The sequence below is a fragment of the Aricia agestis genome, chromosome 10 (assembly GCF_905147365.1).
Source record: "Aricia agestis chromosome 10, ilAriAges1.1, whole genome shotgun sequence".
NCBI lineage: Eukaryota > Metazoa > Arthropoda > Insecta > Lepidoptera > Lycaenidae > Aricia > Aricia agestis.
Window position 1 is genome coordinate 5,026,873 of NC_056415.1, and position 13,091 is coordinate 5,039,963.

The 13,091-nt window shown below is 36.7% G+C and overlaps 1 long non-coding RNA gene across 1 annotated transcript; it reads left to right on the forward strand.

Annotated features, from left to right (window-relative positions):
- The first annotated feature begins 2,012 nt into the window (after positions 1-2,012).
- LOC121731446 lies at positions 2,013-9,313 on the forward strand. The gene is made up of 3 exons (XR_006036234.1): positions 2,013-2,095; positions 2,131-2,132; positions 9,300-9,313. It is a non-coding gene; the product is annotated as an uncharacterized LOC121731446 (long non-coding RNA).
- Positions 9,314-13,091: the final 3,778 nt, after the last annotated feature.

Sequence of the window (13,091 nt, forward strand, 5' to 3'; positions counted from 1 at the left end):
TATTATAATTATGGCCTTTGTGAAAATTTCAAGTGCCTACTTGTTGTCATCTTTGTTACCGAGCAAAAAATGTTTGAAAAATTATGTTTGTTGTATCGGAGCCCCCCTTAAATATTTAATTTATTTTGTTTTTAGTCTGTGAAAATTTTAACTCTCTAGCTATTAACGTTCTTGAGTTACAGCCTGGAGACAGACGGACAGACGGACAGAAATCAAAGTCTCAGTAATAGGGTTCCGTTTTTACCCTTTGGGTACGAAACCCTAAAAAGAAATGACACTACACTGTTGCCACTTTTTAACTTCACTTTCTTGACGGACTATATAAAAATGCAATAACTCGATTAAACGGTCGAACTGATGTGGCTAATTTTAGTCTTTAAATATTCCTGGAAGTCCAGGGAAGGTTTATAAGTGACACGAAGTTCACCGGGACTCTAGTTCTCTAGTGCTACATATTATTATGAATTTATAACACCTGTTATTTAAGTACCCCCTCCCTGAGAGCTGCAGAGCTACTTTGATGACCAGTGAGAGCTGAGAGAAGCTCACTCCTTTTTTATTATGGAACTACTTATTTAAGAAAATACAAAAAATAAATAAGTGAAAAACAGGGTTTTGTTATTTTAATAAAATATGATCATCCAAATAATATTCTACAATGCAGCCGGAAACAGAATCATCGTCACTTTCTAGGTCCATGTAGTGGTGGTGGTACAACAGTGGTGTCACAGTGAAGAGGCACTTTCATCTTCAATAATCAGCTCTTCAATATTGAATTTAGGATATCCTAATAAAGGGTTAGTTCCCACTTCTTGTATTTATTTTCAGTGTTTCAAAATGATAGCATAAATTCTCCCAGTCATTTCGGTTATTTCGTTAAACGCTTTTTCTGCTACCTGTAAACGTAACGTAAAAATTAAAACGTAATAATTATAATATTATATTACCCTGCATCAAAGTGTTAAAGGAGTTAAGCACATACACTGTGACACGAGAATTTTATATACCTACGTCTAAAAACGCAAAGCACCTAAGTGAAAGTATCAATCATTGTTAGGCGCGTTATATGATAGATTTCTTTGGCAGTTCATTGTTTACGTAAACATAAGGTTTAAGTAAAATTGTTGTTTTATTATACCACATAATACTTACTCAGGCTACTTAGAATTGCATTATACAATAAAATAAACAAATAAAATTGATAAAACAAACGCTTAATTACCTGCTACTATGGCGATTGTGCGATCAGAATCGGAAATGTGGACGCGAGAATTTCAGTGATATTTTCGCGTATTACTATTTTTCTTCAATAAAAATCTTCAAATTTTCAGCACTATGACACGTCTTTCACTTTAATTATTAATATTAATCACAGTACCATGTTGTTTTCACATTGTAAAACTAAATTTAAGCAAATTTAAAATCTTTGTTTTTTTTTTTTTTTCTTCTATTTTGGCAACTTGAAAAATCTTTGTTTTGTAAATTTTATGTCATAGAGTATTGATACAACAAAGGGACAAATGTCAAAAGAGTGTTGCTATTGCTTAAAAAAAAAAAAGTTTCGCCTCCTAGACATTCTTGACGCACTATATGTAGAAAATAACAAGTTTTTGACAGGGAGTCAATGCATGACCGCTACCGCCATATTTCGCCGAGTACAGTATAGGTTGGTTAAAAAATATTAACTCACTTTACAATGGCAAGAACAACTCAATTCGATAAAGCTAATGGATACATTTTAAATAATTTGTTGAAATCGCTGCAAGGATCGCAAGGCGAGCGGAACTGAAAATTATTCTCCCGGTGTCTTCGGGCGAAGTTGGCAAGAAGTCATTTTCAACATCTGATTTGTTAAGTTTGACGGTACGAGTAGCGAAGTTAGACATGTATAGTCGGCGAGCTCGATCGGGAGGTAAGGGGCGGTTCACTTTGAAATGCGAAGAAGAGATACGATGCTATGCAACTTTAGGTGCTTTCTTTGTAAAGTTTTGTGTGTGACTGACAATTAGTCAGAATGACAGTGTAATGTGAAATTAATTCCAACACTCACCAACAGTCAAACGAAAGTCATGATTGATGGAATTGACTGACCAGGGTCCAGGACATGACCGTCTAATGGATGCCAATAAGGCGTCCAGTGTAAGAAAGTTCGCTTTTGTGAAGCATGAGCAACACGATGAGCCTGGCTAGTTAAAATCCTGAATATTGTGTAGTCTGTTCAGTGTCTATCGCCCAATGAGACAGGAGGTGAAAATTTACTTAGAACCTACTCAAGGGGTTTTTAACACATCAATCCTCAAGCGGCACCCGGCTGTCACATAACATACGTGTGGGAAACCCATGCTTCGGCACGAATGGGCCGGCTCGACCGGAGAAATACCACGTTCTCACAGAAAACTAGCGTGAAACAGCGCTTGCGCTGTGTTTCGCCGAGTGAGTGAGTTTACCGGAGGCCCAATTCCCTTCCCTATCCTCCCCTATTCCCTTCCCTTCCCATCCCTACCCTCCCCTATTACCCTATTCCCTCTTAAAAGGCCGGCAACGCACCTGCAGCTCTTCTGATGCTGCGAGTGTCCATTGGCGACGGAAGTTGCTTTCCATCAGGTGACCCGTTTGCTCGTTTGCCCCCTTCTTTCATTAAAAAAAAAATTTGAAAATCTATTGTGTCTGTGATTCCCACGATCGAGGTATTAAGCACCTTCAAAAAAGTAAGATGTGTATTGGACATGTGATTATTGTTCAATGTTCAGTGCATTGATGATGTTACATGATGACACAATTTATTACTATAATATATAATTCAAGCATATTACCATCCAGTCTCGATGTAATGTAACAAGAAACATTTTTTTTATTTAATATCGACTTAACGTCAAACAGCGGTTTAATTGGCCAAAGGTTAGTTTTAGGTTTTAAACACCGAAAAATAGTGTAAGATAATCATGATGAACTTCAAGACGATATTCCAATAAAGGTGATTCTGAAACTCTCAGTTGAATAAAAATAATATGTACTACTAAAAACATAGACTACGAAGGCGACAATATAATAATGAAACAGGAAATCGGCCAAGTGCGAGTCGGACTCGCGCACGTTGGGATCCGTACCGGTATAGAGCGAAAGTAGGCAAAAAAATGTGTTTTAGGAAATCCTTAAATATTTACTTATTTTAAATTTGATTATTAATTATTAAAATAAAAAAATAATTAGGGATGTTGTGAAAATTTCAGAAGCCTAGCTGTTACCATTATTGATTACGAGCAAAAAAGGCCAAAAAAATCTGGTTTTTTGTATGGGAGCCCCCATTAAATCTTAACTTTGTTTTGTTTTAAGTACTTGTTGTTATAGCGGCAACAAATATACATAATCTGTGAAAATTTAAAAAGTCTAGCTAAAGAGAGAGATACAGCCTGGAGACAGACAGACAGACGGACGGACGGACGGACGGACAGACAATGAAGTCTTAGTACCTAATAGGGTCCCGTTTTTACCCTTTGGGTACGGAACCCTAAAAATTGCACTCAATAATAACGCAAAATGACGTTGAGCGTAATTTTCTTCTTTTAGTACAAGATATAATATGTTTTAACTTTGGCCGTAACCATCCGGTTTATACTTACGTTTACTGTCCCCCGTTATGACTTGTGGCGCCAAATTATATTGGCCATAAGTTAAAACGACATAATATATATATACGTCTAATTTTAAATTATAGGATATAATATTACTTCAGAGATTTACTTCCGAGATTTATGCACTAAAAGTTGTTCTCTTCACGTTGGGCCGTGAAGAAGAACCTTAGAAGAATCACGAATTATGAAATATGAAGGCCTTAGAATTAAGAACGCTTTTTTTCTCGATGATATGGAATTGAGACTGCTTCATTCGTAACGTATTTACCATCAATGAATATAACTTTATAATATTATGTTAATCATTTTGTAAACACAACTCGAAAGTAAGTTGACATGGACACAAGCAGAAATCCAAAAATTAGTGTTTTTGGGGTTTAAAAAGATAAATTTGACAAGTACAATGTGTCATGTAGTTAGTCAGGTAACATGCAACATCTAGGAGTAAATAAATACAGTTATTAAAGCTTTACAGCTTTTGAGTGACACAAAAGGAAGATTTCGCAGTCTAAATAATTAGTAAGTAATAAAATGCAGCTTTTGATATTCTCACACCTGTTGGTATAATTGATAATTTAGTGACCGTTCACCTTATATCATTAGGCCTGTAATTACCTAACGTCGTTAGTGCGAGGGTGTTTGTTAATTTTGAATGTTTCGTTCCTAATAGCGAAGCCACATCCCGTTGCGTTGCGGACTGCGGTACCGCAGCGTAGTAATAGAAGTTAAATGCTATTTTCTATTAATTTCACTAATGTGCTAATTTTCATGTTATAGCATTCTACGTTGCTATTTTCTAAAATCGCGACGGCAAGTTAAATTATTTATTTACGCCTCTATACACCGACGCTGCGAACGGCGAAGCAGCGATGTACCGATTTACTGTCTCACCCGCCACACGACAATGTCTTATATTGCATCTCGCTCTATTCTTATTTCGCATTGGTTTCGCAGATATTTCGCGTTTCGCAGCGTCGGTGTCCTAGAGGCGTTATTGCTGCAAACAATATGAGCAATCGCATTTTTTCCCAATTTAATCACGATTTTAATTATTGCTAATGTGCATTTAACAATTATTTCTTATTGCTTGTCCTATTTTTACTAACATTACCGAAGCGTATGCTCCGTCGTGTTGTTTCGTCGTCGGACGCTGTATAAAAATTATGGACAGCTGCAGATAACGACGCAACGTATCGCAACGCAATTGAGCAGGGTGCTGTGTGGCTTCACTTTAAGTCCTATACGAGGTGCCCCCTGTGTCCTCATCAATGAATCTGAGAGACACAATTAATAAAGTGTATAACAATTAACACCATTTCAAAATCTCTTATTAAATTATTTTATGAATACTTTTGTAGTGATATAATTTATAATTTTCAATTGCCAATATACTCTATGTAGAGTACTTAAAAACTATTTCGTGTGATTTGGAAACTTTTGGATTCTATTTATGTACAATCATTTTAAGAATTTTATTATTATTCTGTTTCTTTTGGCCTTCAGACTTCATATACAATTAACGGATTTCAGTTGTATAATAATATAATGGAGCTGCATTAAAACTCTACATACCCTGCGAATAGCAAGATGCGGAAAGCAGTTTAAGAGTAACAGACCGTGTCGTTTATTTTGGTTTTATCTACCTCAGCAATTACCGGACAATCTGCGGAATTATGACTATTATAAATTCCGTGTTCCCGGTAAGAAAGCCGTTAGGGCTTGCTTAAATCATTTTTATTAACTTGAAAGGTTGAGTTACGAGAAATTTCTGCCGCTTATTATTCGGCCGCCGCAACGAAACGTACAGATTTTCTTTAATTGTATTCTCCGCATATACAGGGTGTAACAAAACTAAGTGATAATACTTTAGGGTGTGTAACCGTTCCTTGTAGAGATTTCACTGTGAAAGTCAAGAAAAAAAAAGTTTTCAAAGAAAGAAAGAAAAAAAAAAGTTTTCACTTTTGTATGGGAAAACTCGTGACGCTCGGGCCCTTGTGAAAAAAATTTTTGTCTTTCAGCGCTGCCACTTTCTCAGTGAACTCTCCACAAGGAACACGTAAACACCCTAAACTCTCTCTAAGTATTATCAATTATTTTTGTTATACCCTGTACATTTTAAATGAGCTTTTCTGAGATATCTTTTATATAGTCGTTGATATTCAAACTTGGAAGTGAAGCATAAAATATTATGTTTATGTTTAATTATTTTATGCAGTTTTTTGCTATAACAAAAAAAAATTGCAAGTTTAATCTTCGACATCGAAAATGTGTTGTACCTGTGGAACTGCACAATTCTCAAGTAAAAATCTCAATGTCGTCCCCAACAGTTCTTTAGCAGTATCTATGTATATGTCGCAGCCGACTGGTTTAAATAGCCGTTCAATCACACAGCTAGCCTTTTGACTGAACAACGCCATTCAATCACACGGCTATACGTCGTTTAGCTGACTTGTTGACTACAACGTTCAACACTACAGCTAGACGACGCTTAGCCAACTGGTCTGTTTTTCTTTTGGCGGGGGGCCGTGCCCCCCGAGCCCCCCTTTTATTTAAAGGCGGTCGCCGGCTGCTGCCGCAGCACGCTCGCTACGCTCGCTCGCCTCCCTCTGTGTTGTGGTCTAAGTTCTAACCTAACCTAACCAACTTTTGGACTTTCTGGATTGTGTTTGTTTTTGTTTTGACGGGGGGGCTGTGCCCCCGAACTCCCCTTTCGGGGTAGGCTGCGTCCATCCATTTCATAATCCCGTAATTTCTCCTCGAATATTTGTTGAAATTTTAATTCACTCGAATGTGCCTCGATAATTTTTGTCTCTTTAATAACACTTGTAACTTTTATTAACTACTTTCTTTCCGAAAAACAACCACAAACACCAACAAACACTGCTAGTTAACGCCAAATTGTAAATAAAACGCACCTAGCGCCGCAGCGGTGCGCGCTGAACTTCTTCAATTAGACGGCGGCTTTTAAATCAGCTGTAGTGTTGAACGTTTTGAGCGACTAAAATATTCAATAGAAAAGCTAGACGTGTGATTGAATGGCGTTGTTCAGTCAAAGGGCTAGTTGTTTGATTGAACGGCCATTTAAACCAGTCGGCTGCGACATATACTTGAGCAAATCTCAACACCAATTTGCTCGGAGTTTTCAATATTGGGCGTCGGTTGAATCTCGTTGAGATGAGGGGATGCCGTAATCTCCTGAACACATAGCGCTATGAAAACGTAAGTGTTCATAAATTCTGTCGATGCAAAGGGACGGGCCTATGTTGGGTTACACGAAAATATTTCGCGTAGCGTTATTTAGTTTTAACATAAAACTCGATACTTTTACCTGATACGCCAAAATATTATGTAGACATAAAAAACGTACCTACTCAGTGTATGTTTTTCTAGTATAAATATATTTTGTTGCGCCGAAATTTGCTGACCACGCGATACACGTACATTTTGCAACAAGAAAATCTCTTATGCCCTTTTCCGGGACAAGTATGTTCATACAAAATGTTATAAAAATCGGTTCAACTGTTTAATAGACGAATGTCGGATAGGCATTCATAGACACACGTCTTCTGATTCAAATTAATATTAAAAGCCGGTGGTAGGCACCAGTGTAGTGAATATTTGAAAAACACCGATGTTTAGAGAGAATATTTGAAAAAAAAATATCCTGAATAAAAGAAAGTAGTATGTATATTGTTTAAACTCGTAGTATAGATATTATGCATATTGTATGTGTTGCATTAAAAGCGTATGCGGAACCCCCTATACACATCCCTGTCACCCTGACCATTAGAGTGCTCGGTTATGGATCATTGACAGGCACTGCCAGTGGTCCCGAGCAAATATTTCGGGCCCAGCCTGTCGTGTGACGTCACAGGCCATTCAGTTACCTAATTAGTCAAACGCCATTCGCTATTCGAATAATTATATTGGTGCCAATTTGAACTTAGTTGCATTATTGTCAGTTAAGTTTAACCAGTTTCTATTATTTTGTTTACCGGCTTGCTAAAAGTGGACGTGGTAACAAATAATATTAGACGTATTTTAATCCATCAATCCCCAAGCGGCAGCCGGCTGCCGCATAACAATTGAAAGTCTATTGTGTCTGCGATACCCACGATGGAGTTGTTAAATAAAAAAGCTAAAGAAATAATTTAATCGGAACTTGAAATGGCAACGAACTATTGAAGTTCGTATCAACCACTCAATAGAGCAACATTGATTTGGTCGAGTTATATATACTTTTAAATTTTTATAATCTTATAACTATCCCTAATATTTACGCGGAGTCAATCTTAATCGGTTTATCTGAATTATTAATGGGTAGTATAATATACCAACCCAGTTTCGCATTATATTAGTACGGATTTGCAGTCCAGCTGAGAACTAACACTATTATCGACGGAGCATTATAATCAGCCTTTGTCTGTCCTCGGTAATTGAGATACGGAACTGAATTAGTACACTACTCAGGTGATAATTATTATTGAGGCTTGGCGCACGCGGCCACAACCATCTCTTGTCGCTGTCGCCGATCGTCATACTCTAAAATATCGAATCGAAGGAGTTGGAATTAGAATGTTTCGTTTGTGTTCTCGTGTATCTCGTGTATTTTGTAAGCGGGTCCCTAGACGATCAATACAATTGCGCAATATCATACACAAAAATTTTTGAATAACTTATTTGACAATAAGATTGAAAGGCAATTCAATATCAACCCTAGACGGTCAATAATATTGCATAATACGAGATATTATACAATAAAATTGATCGTCTAGGGCCCCGCTAATAGTTATCCATGTATTTCTTCGTTTTACCTTCTGTATATTTTTTTAAGATAAGCACGATGCCCTTCCTTTTGAAGACTCAACAGGACAAACAAACAAACAACCTTATGGTATTTAAGCCAAAGAAATAGCGTCGCGAATAGTAGTCGCCCGTCTGCTCCAACCTCTACGCCTCATGAGTCATGCTCTCAATTAATTGAATTGATTACAAGATTATAATTATTATAATTCTATAGCTGTTAAGTATAAATGCTTTGTATTCGTCTATTAATAGCTTCAGATGTTTTTCATGACTTAATTTGATTAAAATGCAGCATTTTGGATAAGTTAAGCAACTTTAGGAGCATAAATTTATATTTTTATTTTATCGATAGTACGACAAAATTTATAATGCTCTATGTCTTATGTTTTTATGTAGGGGTGTATCATAATATATGTATTCTTAACCTGAAATATAATAATTGACGAAAGTCAATTATATATATTTGTACTTTTAACCCTTAAAACTTTATTTGGCTTGTTGAATAAAAACTGGCCTACGTAATTCACCTACTTACTATTTCCATGTAAATTAAATGTAAATAAAAACTACCTTATCGTGAACGTGCGGGATTTAGTATGGAAACTCTACCTTTTCAGTAAATGAACATTTGTTTTGTGGTGAAATAAGAGTTAAGTATTTTCTTCAGCAAGATTTTAAGTGCAGCAGTTTAACATGCTACGGCCCGGTTGCGCCAGTCTGGGTTTAGGTAACCCTGGGTTAAATATTGTTATTTTCTTGTTTCCCGTATTCATAGAAAAACATGATATTTAAGAGGAGTCCACACCGCCGTTTTTCCATACAAACGTTGTCCTCTGTTTCCTCCCTGGATAATGCCGGTAGAGTTATGATTTTTTTCCTGAATATCTATGGCCACTATTGGCATGTCGCTATGTTTTCTTTTTTTCATAATTTTATTATTAAAAAAGAAAAGAACGTCCAAAAACAAAAAAAATGGCCAGATCTTCCTCTGTGTTCAAACACGCAGAAAACAAAACTGGCTAAAATATACAAAAAAAAAAAAACACGGGAACACAGCTCACGCCTTGCTTTAATTCTTAATGAAAAAAGTACTTAAATCGGTTAAGTTTTGGAGAAGGAATCAGCGGACAACGAATCGAAGATTTTCTGTTCTTTTATTAGAACTTTTGTCGTGTTGTCTCTATCGCGCTTGAGACTTGAGATTGGTGAGATAGCAATATATTTTCAAATACCTATTTTCAATTTCTCTCGCCCTTGGTGTATCCTCTTAACATCCTTTCTCGAGTTGGCACGAGTTATTTTTCCCTCCATTAAAAAAAGGCATTATTAAACGTAATAACTAACGCAAACAGCGCTTGCGCTGTGTTTCGCCGAGTGAGTGAGTTTACCGGAGGCCCAATCCCCTATTCTTTACCCTTCCCTACCCTCCCCTATTTCCTTCCTTACCCTCCTCTATTCCCTTCCCTACCCTCCCCTATTACCCTATTCCCTCTTAAAAGGCCGTCAACGCACCTGCAGCTCTTCTGCTGCGAGTGTCCATGGGCGACGGAAGTTGCTTTCCATCAGGTGACCCGTTTGCTCGTTTGCCCCCTTATTTCATTAAAAAAAAACTAACGCACAGTACATATTGTACCCGACCGCGGTAGGAGAAAGCTTGTTCTTAGAGTAACTTATACCTCCGTAGGTATTAAAGTGTTCTTTTCTGAGTGACATCTTGCGCTTACTCTAAGTACTTCTTTTGGTAATTTATGTGATACCTATTAAAATATAGTCATAAATATTCAATATACTTTAGTAAAATATTCAGTAAAAATAATATAAATGAACCGGCAATATTTAAGTAATAATAAGTCCTTTTAGTCTTTATGAAATGTTAACATTTATGTTTTATTGGGTGCGAGTTGCTTGACCCGATTCGGTAATTCCTGCTGCATAAGTCATTCTTAATTGAAAATTCAATTCGAGATAATGAAGCTATTGTATGTAAGTGTATGATTTTTAAGGCGAATCGTTTCATGAATTTTTTACTTACATGGATGATAGTTTATTGGTAGTTTTACTTGAATATCCTTATTTACTCGTTTAAATTATGTATAGGAATAGGCGTATCGATTAATAAGTAAATATGGCGGCCCGACGAAATGTTATCGTTCAGCCGCGCGCAAAGTTATCGTGCGCCTAATTTTACATTTTATTTTTATACGTATCTATGTTTGTCCCACCGAGAATTTTCCCACAGATAGGTCGTTGTAGTCCTGACGTCACTGCAACTTTTGAAGATCTAATATTGTGATTACTTCGTATTCTAATACCACCAGTAATAGTTTAGTCAACTCGGTGGACTCTAGTCCACCAAGTTGACTAAACTACCAATTTTATTTTAAATAATAATATCTATAAGGCGTCCATTATATATTTGTTATAATAGCCCAGGTCACATTTTATAATAGGCATGATGACAATTTGTTTTTTTGGTTGGTAAGTAAAGGCCCATTCTAAAATAGAAATATTGGGGAAAAATTACTCTGATACACATAAAAATACATAAGAAATAAAGCTGAATGAAATTTTGGGTATACTTATTTTTAATCGTTGTGTCTTTATTTTATTAAAAAAATAGTTAATCTTTGACCTTGTCGTCATCCCTATTCCCAGTTATAATTACGGCGAATCGAAACAAATTCATGTCACAACTAAATGTCAAAATCTGTGCCTCATTGTACCTCTAGTAAAACTCTGGTAAAATACACTGACGTCAGTAGATTTAGTCAAGTTACAAAGACATTACGCATAAACCTGGCCAAGAGACACTCTCGATATTACTCTCTTTATTTGTTGGAACAAAAAGCGAAGCGAGAACAGCCGTTGTGTACAGATGTACACGTTTATTGTGCAGACACAGGCGGGCTGTAATACTACATTTTGTGTCTAATTTATGTGTTAATTTTCCTCTACACGTGCACGTTCAAAGAATGCAACGAATTACGGAATAAAACAAGTGAAAACTTAAATTACTATTGCATAATAATTAATACACTTTCGGTAAAAAGTCGTGTAATTGTGTTCGAAAACCCTTCCATTTTCAACGAATAATTTTCACGAATAGAAGTAGTTGACAAAATCCGGTCACAGCAACTTGTTAAACTGAAATTTCGGATTAAGCAATCTGAAAACAGTGACTGTTGCGTTATTAAAAAAGAAAGTTTGGGTTATAGTTCCAAACTCGCTGGGTTCGCTCGCTCGTGCGGCGAAGTTCACTTACTGGGGCCCGATTCTTAAGTCTTCGAAATGCTCGAAGGGAAATTCATCTTTTTTAAATTGTATTCATACTAGTTAATGCCCGCAACTGCGTTGCGCCAAAATTCGGATATCGCGCAGGAACCGTACATTTTTCTGGAATAAAAATGATCCTGTGTCCTTTCTCGGGAGTCTAAGTATCTCCATATTTAATGTAGAACCTCCATTGTGGGTATCGCAGACATAATAGATTTACAATTGTTATGCGGCAGCCGGCTGCCGCTTGGGGATTGATGAGTTAAATCAGTTCAGCGGTTCGGGCGCGAAGAGGTAACAGACAGATACACTTTCACAATTATAATATTAAAGTAATTTGCATTAGACGAATATATCCGATCGCAGGCCATCTCACTCGTGATACAGCAACGCGAGCGAGATACCCTGCGATCGAAAAGACGTTCAACGCCTGAGAATCAGACCCCCGGTCGCGCCGCTCGCGCGGGCCTGCTACAACTTTTATTACTTCTTGGCTGGCGTCGCTTTTACATGGTAGTTTCGTGTAATATTAACGACCATAATACGTTTAAACTTTACCTTCACCTGGCTCGTGAGTGATGAAATTGGATTTCACATGGCTTTTGTAACATGTTTCAATACCTTGAAGCGAAGACGATATTCTATGCTATTCTATATAAGTACTTAATATAATATGCTATATTACGACTTATATATTAACAACTAGATGGTCAGGTGAACTTTGTATTACTTCCTTCCTAATATTCGTAGAAGTCCAGGGTAGGTCTGGACTTCCACGAATATTTCAAGACTAAAATTAGCCAAATCGGTTCAGCCATTCTCGAGTTTTAGCGAGACTAGTAGTTACATTTTTAATTTATTTACATAGTGGTATAAGTATATGGTATTTACAGGTAATCGTATAAGATTCCTTTTAAAAACTTGGAAATATTAGTAGCGGTTCGACTGACGTAGAATCTCGTAGAGGTCACGGCGTGGCGCATAAAAACCCGTAGCATTAGCTCTACGGGTTTTTATTCTGTTTAGTACAGGGCTGTAGCTAGAGTCAAATTTGAGGTAGGGCAGCGTCGGTTACAGGTAGGGCGGAAGCAAAAAAAATTGGTCAAGTGCGAGTCGGATTCGTGCACGAAGGGTTTCGTACCGTTATAGATAAAAAATAGGCCAAAATTGTGTTTTTTGTAATTGAGCCCCCTTTAAATATAAATGTTATTTTAATTGTATTATTAATTAATTAAGTGATTTCGCAAAAATGTCCAGTGCCTACTGTTGCCATTAATATCACTATGCAGCAAAAAAGGCCAAAAAACACGAATCCTTAAATATTGATTTTAGTATTTGTTGTTTTGATTTATCTCTAGGTCAATGATGTATTCAATTCAT